This window comes from Echinops telfairi, unplaced genomic scaffold (genome assembly GCF_000313985.2).
Source record: "Echinops telfairi isolate 266 unplaced genomic scaffold, ASM31398v2 ScPeMD7_7469;HRSCAF=8507_1, whole genome shotgun sequence".
NCBI classification, from domain to species: domain Eukaryota; kingdom Metazoa; phylum Chordata; class Mammalia; order Afrosoricida; family Tenrecidae; genus Echinops; species Echinops telfairi.
In genome coordinates, this window is record NW_022111373.1 from 127632330 (window position 1) to 127645357 (window position 13028).

Below are 13028 nucleotides of genomic sequence, written 5' to 3' on the forward strand. Positions count from 1 at the left end.
CACGGATTTGTTTCTCTAATCTACCCAGACTAACACACACATCATTCTGCAGTGGATGGGCTCTATTTTTGGTACAGTGAGTCTATTATTCTCATCTTTTGTTGATGATTCCTTAATCATTCAATATTTTGCTTATAGAATTTTTCAATATTGAAACTCAAAGTTTGAGCTCTTTCTTGAGTTCATGCTGGACATGTTCTTCTTTTAAGATTTATAGCCAGGCGTTTGCATATTCCATCATAATATTTTATTTTGTCTTCTTGACCTTCCCATTGAAATGTTCTTTTCAGCTCTTTGATATCAGTATTTGTTCCTTTTTTGCCATGGATACTCTACAATTGTAGATGAGAGCAAATTTCAGCATCTCTTCCAACATCCACCTTAATCTTTCCTTTCTGTCCTGTGTTTTTAATGACTTTTGGCTTTATTTCTTTCAATGTTATCTATTTTTTTTATTGGATTCTTTGCAAGAAATATAGAACACCAATTTTTGAGGATAAATTATATTTGTAAGTGTGAAGGTAGCATGCAAGTATCCTTGGAACTGTGGAACAAGTTTGAATGTTAGCCAAAATTTGCATGCCCATGGCTTCTTAATCAACCTTGTGCTGATTTGTGACCTATTTCTCTTTGCTGGTGTCAAAAATCTCATAATCCTGGTATCTGGGCTTAAGCAGCTTCTTCTTCTTGAAGTAAACGTCTGTGAGATGTTTGGGGATTTTCACAGCACTGATATCTATTTTGGTGGAAGTGGCAATGACAAATTTCTGGTGTGTTCTACACAGAGGAAGTGGATTGAGGGGAGAGAGGCCCAGTCACAAGCAATAAACCACTCTGCAGTTACTTTAGGAAAACTATTCTCTTGCCTCCCATCTTGATGATCAGAATGGTCCCAGGGGTGATGCTGCTGCGCACTTTCCTCACTTGCTGACTGAAGGGCTTTTTGCTGTCGCTCCACAACTTCCGCGGCACTTCCTCCATAGGATGATAGCTAGGTATTTTGCACAGCTTAACCACTCGAGTACCACCAATCTTGTTGCAACCAACTGGCTTTGTGACGATCTGTCATTCTTCTTCTCAACCCTGGATGTGGCCCCTGAATACTTCCTTTTGTACATGGCTTTGCTTTAATCTAGGTCAGAGCAATAATGCTGATCACGGCCTCTGACCAGGATGTGTTTCCACTGCAGTGGTGCTTCTCCTTCTTGAGGCTTTTGCCCTTGGTGTTGGCCTTCTTAACTTGGCTACTGGCATATGCTTTCTTGCCTCCAGGCTGCTTCTCAGCCTTTTCACATACCATCTTGCAAGATGGGAAGGAGCACCATTGGCTTTCTTCCTGATGAAGTTCTTGATGTCCACCCACAGCTCTTCAGGCCTTCTGTCATTAGTGTTCAATGCAGCAACGCTGTCCTCTAAATTCAGGTGAGGTAGACTCAAGGTCATATTTTGGCTCTCGTGGGCTTTTTGGAATCTTTTTAGGCCTTAACCTGAATTTACATATGAGCAATTAGTGGTCTATTTCACAGTCATCCGAGGGCTTATTTTAGCTAACGTTGAGCATCTCTATGTGTCTTCCCACAGATGTAGTCAATTTTATTTCTGTGTGTTCCATATGGACAAGCCCACATGTAGAGTCACTGTTTCTGTTGTTTAAGAGGACAAAAAAGTACTTGCAATAAAGAAGTAAGTAATTGGTCTGGTAACATTCTGTTAGGGGATCTCCAGCTTTATTTCTGTCTCCAAGACTATATTTTCCAACTTCAGTTCCTTTTATTTTTCCTCCCAATTTTTGCAATTCAGTTGTCAATAATTATCAGTGCATCCTGATTATGTATTTGATCAATTTCAGACAGAAGTAATTGGTAGAATACTTCAATTTCTGAATCACGAGATTTAGTGGTCAGTGTATAAATTTGAACAACAGTTGCCATGATTGGATTTCCTTGAATGTGAATAGGTATAATCCTATCTTAGGCAACATTGTGCTTCAAGGTAGATCTTGAAATGTCCCTCTGGACAGCGAATGCAGCCCCATTCCTCGGAGTGTGTTATTCCCAGCACAGTAAACCATATGATCTTCTGATTCAAAATAGTCAATACCAGCTTGTTCAGCTGACTAAGATCTAGGGTATCGATCTTGGTGTGTTCCCATTCATTTTTAATGACTTCCAATTTCCCTGGATTTATACTTTATATATTCCAATTTCCAAATATTAATAGATTTTTACAGCTGTTTCTTCTTATTTTGAGTCATACTCAGCAGCAAATGAATGTTCCAAAGGCTTGCAGGGTGCCTTCCATATCTGACCATCTTTTGATGCTGTGCACCAGATTTTCAGTACCTAATTCCTCCGACATGTACAGCCGATTCCATCTTCATTCTTCTCTCCGTCTAGAATCGCTGCTGAAACCTGTTCACTTTGGGGTGAACATATTCTCTGCAATCACATCAATGCATTACCACCACATTGGAACAACTGACGGACAAGTGGTGGTAAACTTCTGTATTAAAATTAAAATGTTTTGAGCTATTGCATTGTATGATATGTGAATTACATGCCAAGAAAACTTTTTTAGAATAAGATAGCGCAACCTCTCCATCTGCACATAGAAACTCTTAAAATAAAACTTAGAATGTTTCTTGTAAAGAATCTTAGATTCAACTTCAGCTCAGAAACATTTAGCATGAATTATTCATTGACTTCTATGTGTTGAAATGTGTTCTGAAATGTTTTCTAAATAATTGAAAGAGTAAAAATTTAGATCTTCTGATTATGTATAAAAATTGGTATAAAATTTTACATTTTTGACACTAAATTGTTCTCACAGCTTCCATATATGTGCCTTTTAATTTTTTAAAAATTTTCCATTCTTCTCAAGCTGTGTTCTGGTTTTGTAGTCTCCAACATGTAGTCTCTGTCCAGAGGACCCACTCCCAGCTAATCAATTCTAACTCATACCGAGTGTTTATAACAGAGAAGACCTGAACCTTTGGGTTTCCAAAAACTATAAATCTTTCAAATGCTGCAGAGTGGTGGCCTTGAAACACTGGCATGGTTTGGAAGCTCAAAATGCCACCAAAGATAATATTAGCGGTTCAAAGCCATAAATTAATAAATTAGTATAACTTAAGGTTGAAACTATAATGGAACACCCCAAGAAGTAGAGCAGTTGCAATCTATCCAATGCATTTCTTCTCCTTCTTTCTTTTTCTTCTTCTTCTTTTTCTTCTTCCTCCTCCTCCTCCTCCTCCTCCCTTCTTCCTCCTCCTCCACCTTCTCTTCCTCTTCCTCGTCATTCTTCTTCTTCCTCCTCAACTCACTTTGTTGTTTTGTATCTGAATATGTAGATACAACCCTTGGAAATCATGTATATAATTCCCTATGTGGTGGCCAAGGCTGGAGCGTGTGTCCTCTGGGAAGCGACTCTGGGATGGGTCTTCATGGGATGGTCAGTGAATTCCTGGACTTCCAAACGTCAAGGGTGGGGGTTGGGGAGGTAGGGCACCGACAACTGTTGATCTTAGAGATGGTGTCAAAGGTGGTCTTGGCTAAGTGCCAGGGTGGCTGTGCAGCCCCCTAGCCAGTGTAGCAATCATCGATCCCTGTCAGCAGCAGCAGCTTCCTGGGCACAGGGACTGAGATGAGGCAAGTGCCCCTGGGTGCAGGGATGAGACGCACCAGCACCCACAAGGTGAGGCTTGCCAATCTTCTTCCCCAAGGAGCCTTACCACAATGAACAGCTGGGCCAGGATGAGGGCCCCATGGATGGCTGTGGGACTTCCTTGGAACACGTGTCTCCCAAGCCGAGGTGGCCGTCTTAGTCCCCGATGGCAACAGAGTTCTTGGACCTGGTTCTCTGCCCAGAGCGAGCCTGCTTCTGCACAGGCATGATCTGTAGGAACTTATCGTTCAGGGCCATCCCCAGGAAGACGTCAATGATATCAGACTCCTTGATGGGCAGGGAGAACAGATAGATCTCTAGGGACTGGGACGCCAGATCCTCAACCAAACGACCCAGTTTGGTGACTGGGAGCCTCTGCTTATCTTGGGCTTTGCCCCGGAGAGCTCCGCAGCTTCTCCCAGAGCCCCGACCGCAGCCGCTACCCCGTCGTCGCAGGGGCAGGCAGCCTGCGAGGGCATTTACTGCAGGCCTCCGGGACCGCCGGCTGCACTGACATCATCTGCCATGTGGGGTTTTCTCGAGAAGCCAATGCAGTTTTCCGAATCTGTGCTCGAAATAACCCACCAACAGGCCTTAAAGACAAGACGCCAAGAAAAAAGGTATTTTTGTTGGACTGTGTCGTTGGAATTGGTAATGTACTAAGTCTGTATCGAGGGACATTGGCTGTTGTCAAAAACAACATGGAGTACATACAGATCGATATCCTCGGCAGTAGTGAATTAAAATGGACAGGTGTTGGCCATTTTGAATAAAAAAAAAACACGTGTTTACTACGCTGGGAGTGACAACCTCAAGGGGAATGGCATTGCACATTGCACCTGTGGTCAAAAAGGACGTCCCAAGATCGAGGCTGACGTTCAGTGCTGCCTGTGACGGGAGAATATGCATCTGCATACGAGTTAACGTAGTCAATACAGCCACTCGTCAAACTGATGCACCAACCACTAGAGCTAGTCATGCAGGAACTGAAATTTTTACCAATGTCTTTAGTCAGAAATTGATGACACATGCACTCAAAATGCATTGATAATCATTGGCAAATCGAATGCAAACATTGTAAACAAAGAGGTCCAGGGCTGCAGTTACTGTATACATTCATCTCGCTGGAGGGCTTTCTCTTTTTCACTGATGCTACAATTTACCAAGCATCATAGCCTCCGAGAGCTACTGGTCCCTCCTGATCCACAAGTCCCACTATCCTAGCACCTCAGGAGCGTTCCAGTTGTGTTTCTCCCAAGACAGTTCTGTCCGCCTGTGGTATTTCCAGTAGTCCCTCTTCCTCAACATCACCATCCTTTCATCTCTGGTCCCCTTCTTCCTTGTCCAGCATTAGCATACATGTGCGGTGATGGGAAACCGTGTTTTGCGTCGCCTTGCTCTTCAAAGGGCAATCTTTGCTTTTCACACACTTTGTGAAGAGGTGTCTTGGCAGCAGACTTTTCCAGTGCCATAGGTAACATTTGCCCAATCGATTTATGTACACAGATTTAAAATACTTGCTTGTTCAGGTGGCTCAGTACTTGTTTGTTTCCAGTAAAAAAAAATTCTTAAATTGTTTATGAAAGTGTGTTGGAGTGATACTTTAAAAATGACTCATGAGTCAAATTACTTTTTGTTACATAAATATGTATTCTACATGAGGTGATAGAATAACAGAAGTTTATTTAAATACCTGTTTACCAAACATCAACAAAAGGTAGACAACAAATGAATACGTTTTTGTTTAAAAAAATAAAACTAGGAAAATTAAATTTTATTCCTATTTCATATAAACTTTGAAAAGTGTTTACCTTCCTCTTATTCTTATTTTACTCATCTCTAAAATATTTTTATTTGTAGTAATGATTCTACATATTCCTACTAATTCAAATATTCTGAGAAAATATATTTTTCATGAATGGGATAATATGTTTCAATTGTATCAAACATAATGAAGACCTTGAAGGGAAAGAAGGATGTGGAAAAACAAAAGGCAGCCTGAGGATCCATACACAGTGTAATTAGTATCGTAATTTTTCTTGGTATCAAAAGAGAGACATAAAATAACTTTTTTACAAATGTCACTATTACAACAATTGCAGAGACAGTTGTTTTATCTTCAAATGTCTAATATTTAATTCTGAAAAGATTCCAAAAGGCCAATACTAAAATTATTAGACATGTTCAGTCAAAAATTGGCGTCATCCTTATCTATCCCTCCAAGTGAATTCAAAGAGAATTGGTGGTGCAAGACCTTCGCCAGTTGTAATTTAGTCAGCCACATTCTTTTAGTGCCATGCAGCAGGAAACTATAGTGATCGCAGAAATACGTAGTAATTATTCAACAATTTAAAATGTTTAACTCACAGTACTCCTTAATGCACTTCTTTAATTTACTGCTGATTTGACTCCAAAGACAAAATATGTGTTCATTGTCCTCCTAATCTTTCTCTTAAGAAACATATGAGAAACTGTATGTCAAGCTTAAATAATATTTGTTAGAATATCCAACCATTTCCTTCCTCATACATAATTGCAAAATTCAATGTCTCTTCTAGAAGTCCGAAGAACTGTCTGTTTCATTACACCCTGCTGAATAGCATTTGTTGAACAAAGTATTATTGGAACCTTATTTTAAAACCTGGATTACTTCTTTTCCCACTTGATTTATATATTAGAAGTATATTATGTAGCATAGGCTACAGCACATAGCCACCTTTTATAACAGGAGCACAATAGGAAATTCACATGTCTATGTGAAAATTCAACATTTATATCTCAATCAGGAATGGTATATTCAATATAAACTTGTAGTTTTATAATGAGGAATGCTTTGAAAACCATCCAAGTTGCATAGCCCATTGTCAAATTCAATTTCTTGTTTCACTAATTTTGTATTTTACACTAAAGAAAGGTCACTTGAGTTAATATAGCTGATTACATGCTTTGCGTGATATTTTGTGCTTATGGTCACACATCCACTGAATACATACTTATTGAAGATATAATTGAGCCATATATTTAAAATGAGGTTGAAAGGAAGCATGCTCATTTAAAATATTTCTGTAGAATACAGGTAAATTTAAAAGACTTAGATTACAAAAATTCTTAGAAATAAGAATGTTTTTAATGATACTCCAATATAATATCTTCCAATATATTGCTAGTTATACATGATAGATCAAAAATTAAATCATATTAGAAGTAGGTTATTAGAAAGTTCAGTAGATATTAATGTTCTTTAAATAATTATTGCTCAAGATACAGATTGCTTTATCTAATATTTAGTTGTTAAGTGCTGTCTAATAAAGTCTTAATATTTATTGTCTGATTAATTTCTGTGGGTGGTGAATAGCTGAAAAGAAAGTTAAATAAACATCATTTACAAAGATCCATGCAACATCATTTCACTCCTCTCTATATATAACTTATGTTTGTGCTGTAATCCGACCAATTATTGTAAAGTGGATTGTGACGGCATATTTCTCACAGAAATTGACTTAGCTAAAAATACCTACACTACAGTAAACTTGCCAGAGAAATCAGGACATTTACTTTCAGTACATTGAAGACCATAATAGCTTTACAGAAAGTATTTTAGTTTACATTTTCAGAGTACTGTTTTATGAATCTCTATAGATTGCATGGATGAAAAGGATTTTAAATATTATTGGTGGGTCCAATATTTATTTTATAGGTACAAATTGTTGAGCAGAGACAATGATAAGAAAACAGGTTGCTTCCCACAAGGGATCCAAATTGTAACATACTTCTAGTATTTCAAAAGGTACAAAGGCCAGTCTTTTTTAGTTACATACATTTGTGATGGGAACACCTTTGATTAGCCCTAATGTCAAAGTACTTTATAATTCAGCAAGCTTTGATCCAAAACATGTTTAAAATCACTTCAATGAAATTCACTCGGCTGTAGGCTAAAGAGAAAAACTTAACAGGCTACAGCTCTCATGTCAAAGCTGGTTAAGGGGGAAAGTGGAAGAGGTAATCGCTGCAGTCAATTCTGGGGAAAGTACAGCATGCATAAAATACTGTGTCCCTCCTGGCATGCTGCTATTATTATTTCATTTACTTTTCTCTGCAAGTGTTTTAAAAACGACCCTAGAAATAGAATGACATATTCATAAGTGACTGGAGACTTATGTGAGCCTTTATTAACTTGAGGCAAGAGTGAGAGTATGGGTCATGTTTTCCTGACCTAAACCATAGGATATAACCTTTATGCCTTTTCTATTTAAAATTCTCGAAAATTTTAAAAGCACATTTTATGTTATAGCCTAGTATAAATGACTTGCCAACAATATGCATATAAATCTAGAGGTTCTGAATTAAATGCTAGGGCCTTTTAAGGGTCATTTCAATTAAAACAAACTATGGTTTAAAAGAAGGAAAAACAAAACACCCAAGGCGAGGCATGGGATGATTTCAGTCTCTTTTAAGGAGCTGGAAATCCCTCCCTTTGGAGTATTTTACTTCACAGATTCTGAACACTATGAATCCGGCCCTCCTAACTCTCTAAATGTACTTCTGAAAAATCTCATTCAACTTCCTACGTTCCTCTCTCTGTCTCTCTGCCTCCCCCTATCTCTCTCTTAACATAGATGATACTAAGCTAGAGTCCAAAGTGCAACCTGCATTTTTGAGAACCTCAACTTATTAATACATATTCATAACTGTTCTTAAATTAATTTAGCTCCCTTCCTCATTTGCTTTATTCTGTTACATGTGTAGGAGAAATTCTAGCTCAGATAATTGTTTTATGGATTAAAAATAGAAGACCTGGAGGGTTGTTGTTATTGTTGTTGTTTTGGTTTGTTTGTTTTATTTAACAATGCTTAAACTAAACTATAATCAATCAAGGAATGCTAATTGTTATCATTTTTTTTCTTTTCAAAATTATTTTAGTATTTTCAACTCGCTTTAATAATATTCATCTAGATTGGTCAGTACTACTGTACTCTGTGGACAAATCCAATACTAAAAGTGAAAATACATCTGTCATCGCAAACTGTCTCTATAATATAGCAACTAGAATTCTATTCACCTAGGCTTGAAAAATTATCATTGACTTCTCTGCTTCTATAATATTCAATTATTAATTACCTCTGTGAACTTTCCTTCAGTACAGCTCTCTCAGGTACTACTTGATGTCTGCATATGTCTATTGCCTTGTAGACTTATAGTCTCCTAACTATTCAGCCTGCCTCTGGTGATTTCTGTATTCTAAGATCTAACCTTTTGCAGTTAGATTTATAATGCTAAAGCACACTTCTTGTCACATTATGCCTCCAGCCAGAAACTTCTAAAGACAGTTCAAAGATAAACAAGTCCAAATTTCCAATCCTATCATTCAATATCAGCCTACTCCAGATGCCTTCAGCTGGTGGGTGTTCGCACCCATGTTCCCTTCTGAACTAACTATATCCTATTTCCCACCAAATTTCTCCCAATCTTGTGTGCCCAGGCCTTACATTTTCCCAATAATTTATCTTGCCAATCACCCACATTGAACTGCACGTCTTGAATGCCTGGAGTGTTGAAATAATTCATAATGACAAATAACAACGGAAAATTCTGAAAAAGATAATATTTAGAAGCTGTGTGAAACAGTCATGGATGTAGGAGCTGATCTTCCAGCAATAAGTCCTTACTTCCTGGATTGGTCCATCACTTTTCTCACAAAACCTTAGAGTCACTAAACAATCATCACCACTCTCTGCATTATAATTTTCTCATCTGTTATTGGTGATTTACGGGGAAGTTTCCAGCTTCCATGAAGGACACCTCCATTCCAGGCGGATGTAGTCCATGCAGTCACCATTCCGTTTTCAATAGAGGCTTTCATGCTCCTATGATCATGAGCAGTTTTCAGTCCAGTGTCTAGGCTCACAAGGACTAGGAGAAGAAAGACATGTGTCTTGCTTCCTAAAACCAGCAATGACACCACTATGGATTGTCCAGGTCAAATTTAAAACCAATGAAAGCATCACACTCCTCACGGAGTTGTCCTGAGGCAGTGGTCACCATGACAGCAACTAACAACAATGTGAAAACAGTCCCCACCTCCTACTCCATTTGTGAGGGTTAAATATAGTAAAATGAACAAAGCATTTTCGAACTACTCCATTAAAAAGCCCTTTCCAGCTAGTTGATTAGGACGCACAGTGATATGATCAGGCACATCACAGTGAGTTTGTGTAATACTGACATTTATTACAATCAGCTTGGAGGTGAGAGCCCCATCTGCCCCCTGACAGAATGGAGATGGTCTTTTCTATCAATCCCCATAAATACATGCTCTGTTTTGTTATATCCGACTACTCTGATTTCCCCTTTTCTTGGTCTTTTCTGATGTTCACCTTTCTCTATTAAACGAAATTACTGTAAGAACCCTTGTGGAATGTCTTCACTAAATGCAAGATTAATGGACCAACCCTGGTCTGCCTGAGGCAAATACAAAGAAAGGAGGAATAATTGACTGCCTGCTCTAAAGGTTAGATACCCCAAGACTGAACTCTGGTTCTTCCCTTCTTCTCCATCGGCAAGCCCCCCATTGGTGGTAACTAGCAGTTTTTCTAACTGTGATTTTTAAGCTATTGAATCATAAATATTAAAACCCACTATGAGTGAAAATAGCATTTATGCTAACAAATAGTTTTATATGCAGTTATAGATGCCTATGTCATATGCATGTATCAGTTTTATAACAAAATCATCACAGGAAAAATAGCGGTATCATTTTTATATCTTCTAGCCACTTCACATATTCAAATTTAAATTTTTAAGTTTTCTACTACCCATTTCTTTGACTATACCCATTCCTCCCTCGTATCCATAGATAAATTCCAACCTGCATGACAACGTACATACAAAGTTGTGTGAAAACAGAATATGAGCCCATCAGATCACAAGATGGAGAATGACCACAGCACTAACTAACTGAGAAGACACTGAGCATAAGACCCAATCAACTTGGCACACAAATCGTGACCATAAGCACCACATCCAGCATTATTCTCACCTCACAACTTCATGTTCTTGACCATCAGACATGATTCTCTAGTGCACTCTTGTAGCCAATACACTATCTTGAATAATGAGAGAGTTTGGTGAGTGAAGAGCAGAAGTATCTGGTCTGAAATAGTTTACTCTAAATTTCTAAATTTGTATTTTATTTTTAATTTATATCTGCACCAATTTTAAGCACACATCAAAAGCATGAAAAAGTGAAGTTCATTCCTACCATAAATAGAGTAATAATTCATATTGATAATCTTCCAAATTAAACAAAGTACATTTTGGCTCCAAATAATTACATTTTCTGAAAAGTATTTTCCAAAAATTTTCAATTAATTGCAAGTATCTTCATCTGATATCTGTTGTTATACTAAGGGGAAATTTCCAGCCCTCATCAGTTTGCTCACTAAGGTGACTCTTGTGTTGCTGTGATGCTTCAAGCTATGCCATTGGTATGTAAGAAACCAGCAGAGAAACTCAAGGTGAACTAGACAACACAGCACCATTAAAGTAAGGCAAAGTGGGAGATAAGTGTTGACGTTAATGATATATGACATGGAACAGAAGAAATCACTGTAAAACTGTAACTGATGGGAAAACAATTTATCCATATAGCAGGTGAACCGAAGCAAGTGAGAAGGAACCCTGACTGAGAGAAGCACTTTATTGTTGAATAGAAAGCATTACACCTTGTTTTTTGAGCCTTCTGATGATCATGATCAGACATTACTCAAGATGATTCGCATTTGCATTAGGAATTTACTCTGCCAAGTCTCTAAGAAGAGCATTTCATTGCCAGCTAATGGTCAAAACTAGCTCAATAGAAGCTGAATTTCGGTTAGGGTTTAAAATGGAGTGGGTACCTACCATACAAGTAGCCTTGCATAGACCAAGTGCTTAAACTTTAACCACTAATACACCAGTTTATGAGAATTAGTTTTTAAAAAAGCACAAGTTGAAATCAGAAACCATTTTTCTTCTTTTGGACAAATCTTAATGATTTCTTTGTAAAGAGCATTGAATAGGTTCTGAGAATTGAGGGAACTTAAATAGACTCCACACCTTAAAACATATACTTTAATAAAGAGCATTGTAATTTGATCTGAGCTATTGTTCCAGAGAATAGTAACATAAGATTTCAAAAGGAAAACTAGAAAGTTTATTTGGTTTTAGAAGAAGATTTGCTTCTTGCTGGGTATTTCAGGAAATGTTTTGTCCTGGGGCTTTTATTAACATAAAGTGGACCAGTGGAGTAACTCAAGTAGCATATTTTGAACAGCTTAATTGGTTTGTAGTTAGAAACAAAGATAAACTAGAGAGATTGAAGAGCAAAAAATAAGATTAAGTAAAATTGAAAAAGTCTGCATGGGGATAGAGCACTGTGGACTTCCCATACCAAATTAAGGTAGATTTCATTTTGTATGTAATAAAGACTTTTCAAAAGATTTTATGTGAAATGTAACATGATTGGGAGGGCTAAGGAAAATTAATCTGGCACCATCGTGTCATGTGTCTTGGAACAGGATGTGAGCGGTTTATTGATGTCTAATGCAATTATCCCAGGAGGAGGCCCTGAGTTTAAGGACAGTGGAAATAGAACACTGTTTATGGATTGGAGACAAGGGAAACAAGATGGTGAGTATGAAGGCATATTAAAATACATATGGAATAGAAGCCAAATAAAATGCTTAGGAGAAAAGATTCCATTATAGATATGTTGTATTGGCATGTCAGGGGAAAATATCACAGGTGCTATTTAGAATTACTGAAGACTTTTGTGAAGTCTTAATATTTTGGTGCTATTTTCTTTCTATGAATTGCCAGTATTTTGCAAAGTGATGAGATTTGAATATTAATTTGAATGTAGATTTTATAACTTTAATCTACAAGTATAATATCAGATATGTGCTTAAACGCTCATAGCTTAAGCATTTTGTTGTTACTGTAGAATCTGTCTCAGCTTTGAGCATAAATATTTTGTTGGCTGTACTTGTTGCAAGACCAATTTGTACTTCTGGTACAATATTCAATATTCTTTGTTAGCCTCATGATTTAGTGAAATCAATCCCTCAGTCCTCTTAATTCAGTATCCAGGTTTTTCAGGATTATAAAGCAATTGAAGATATCATGATTTGGTTCAAGAGTGTTTTAATCCTTAAGGTGATATCTTTGCGTTTAACACTTAAAGAGACTTTTGTAGAAAAATTTCCCAATGCAATAGGCCACCTGTTTTCTTGACTGCTGCTTCCAAGAGATTTGATTGAGAATCAAAGTAAAATAAAATTCTTGACCACATCGATCTTTATTCCTTTTGCTATGATTTTGTGCATTGT

General features: G+C 37.5%; 1 pseudogene; it reads right to left on the minus strand.

Moving 5' to 3' along the window:
- Positions 1-439: 439 nt before the first annotated feature.
- On the minus strand, positions 440-1300 carry LOC123521107 (annotated as a pseudogene).
- Positions 1301-13028: the final 11728 nt, after the last annotated feature.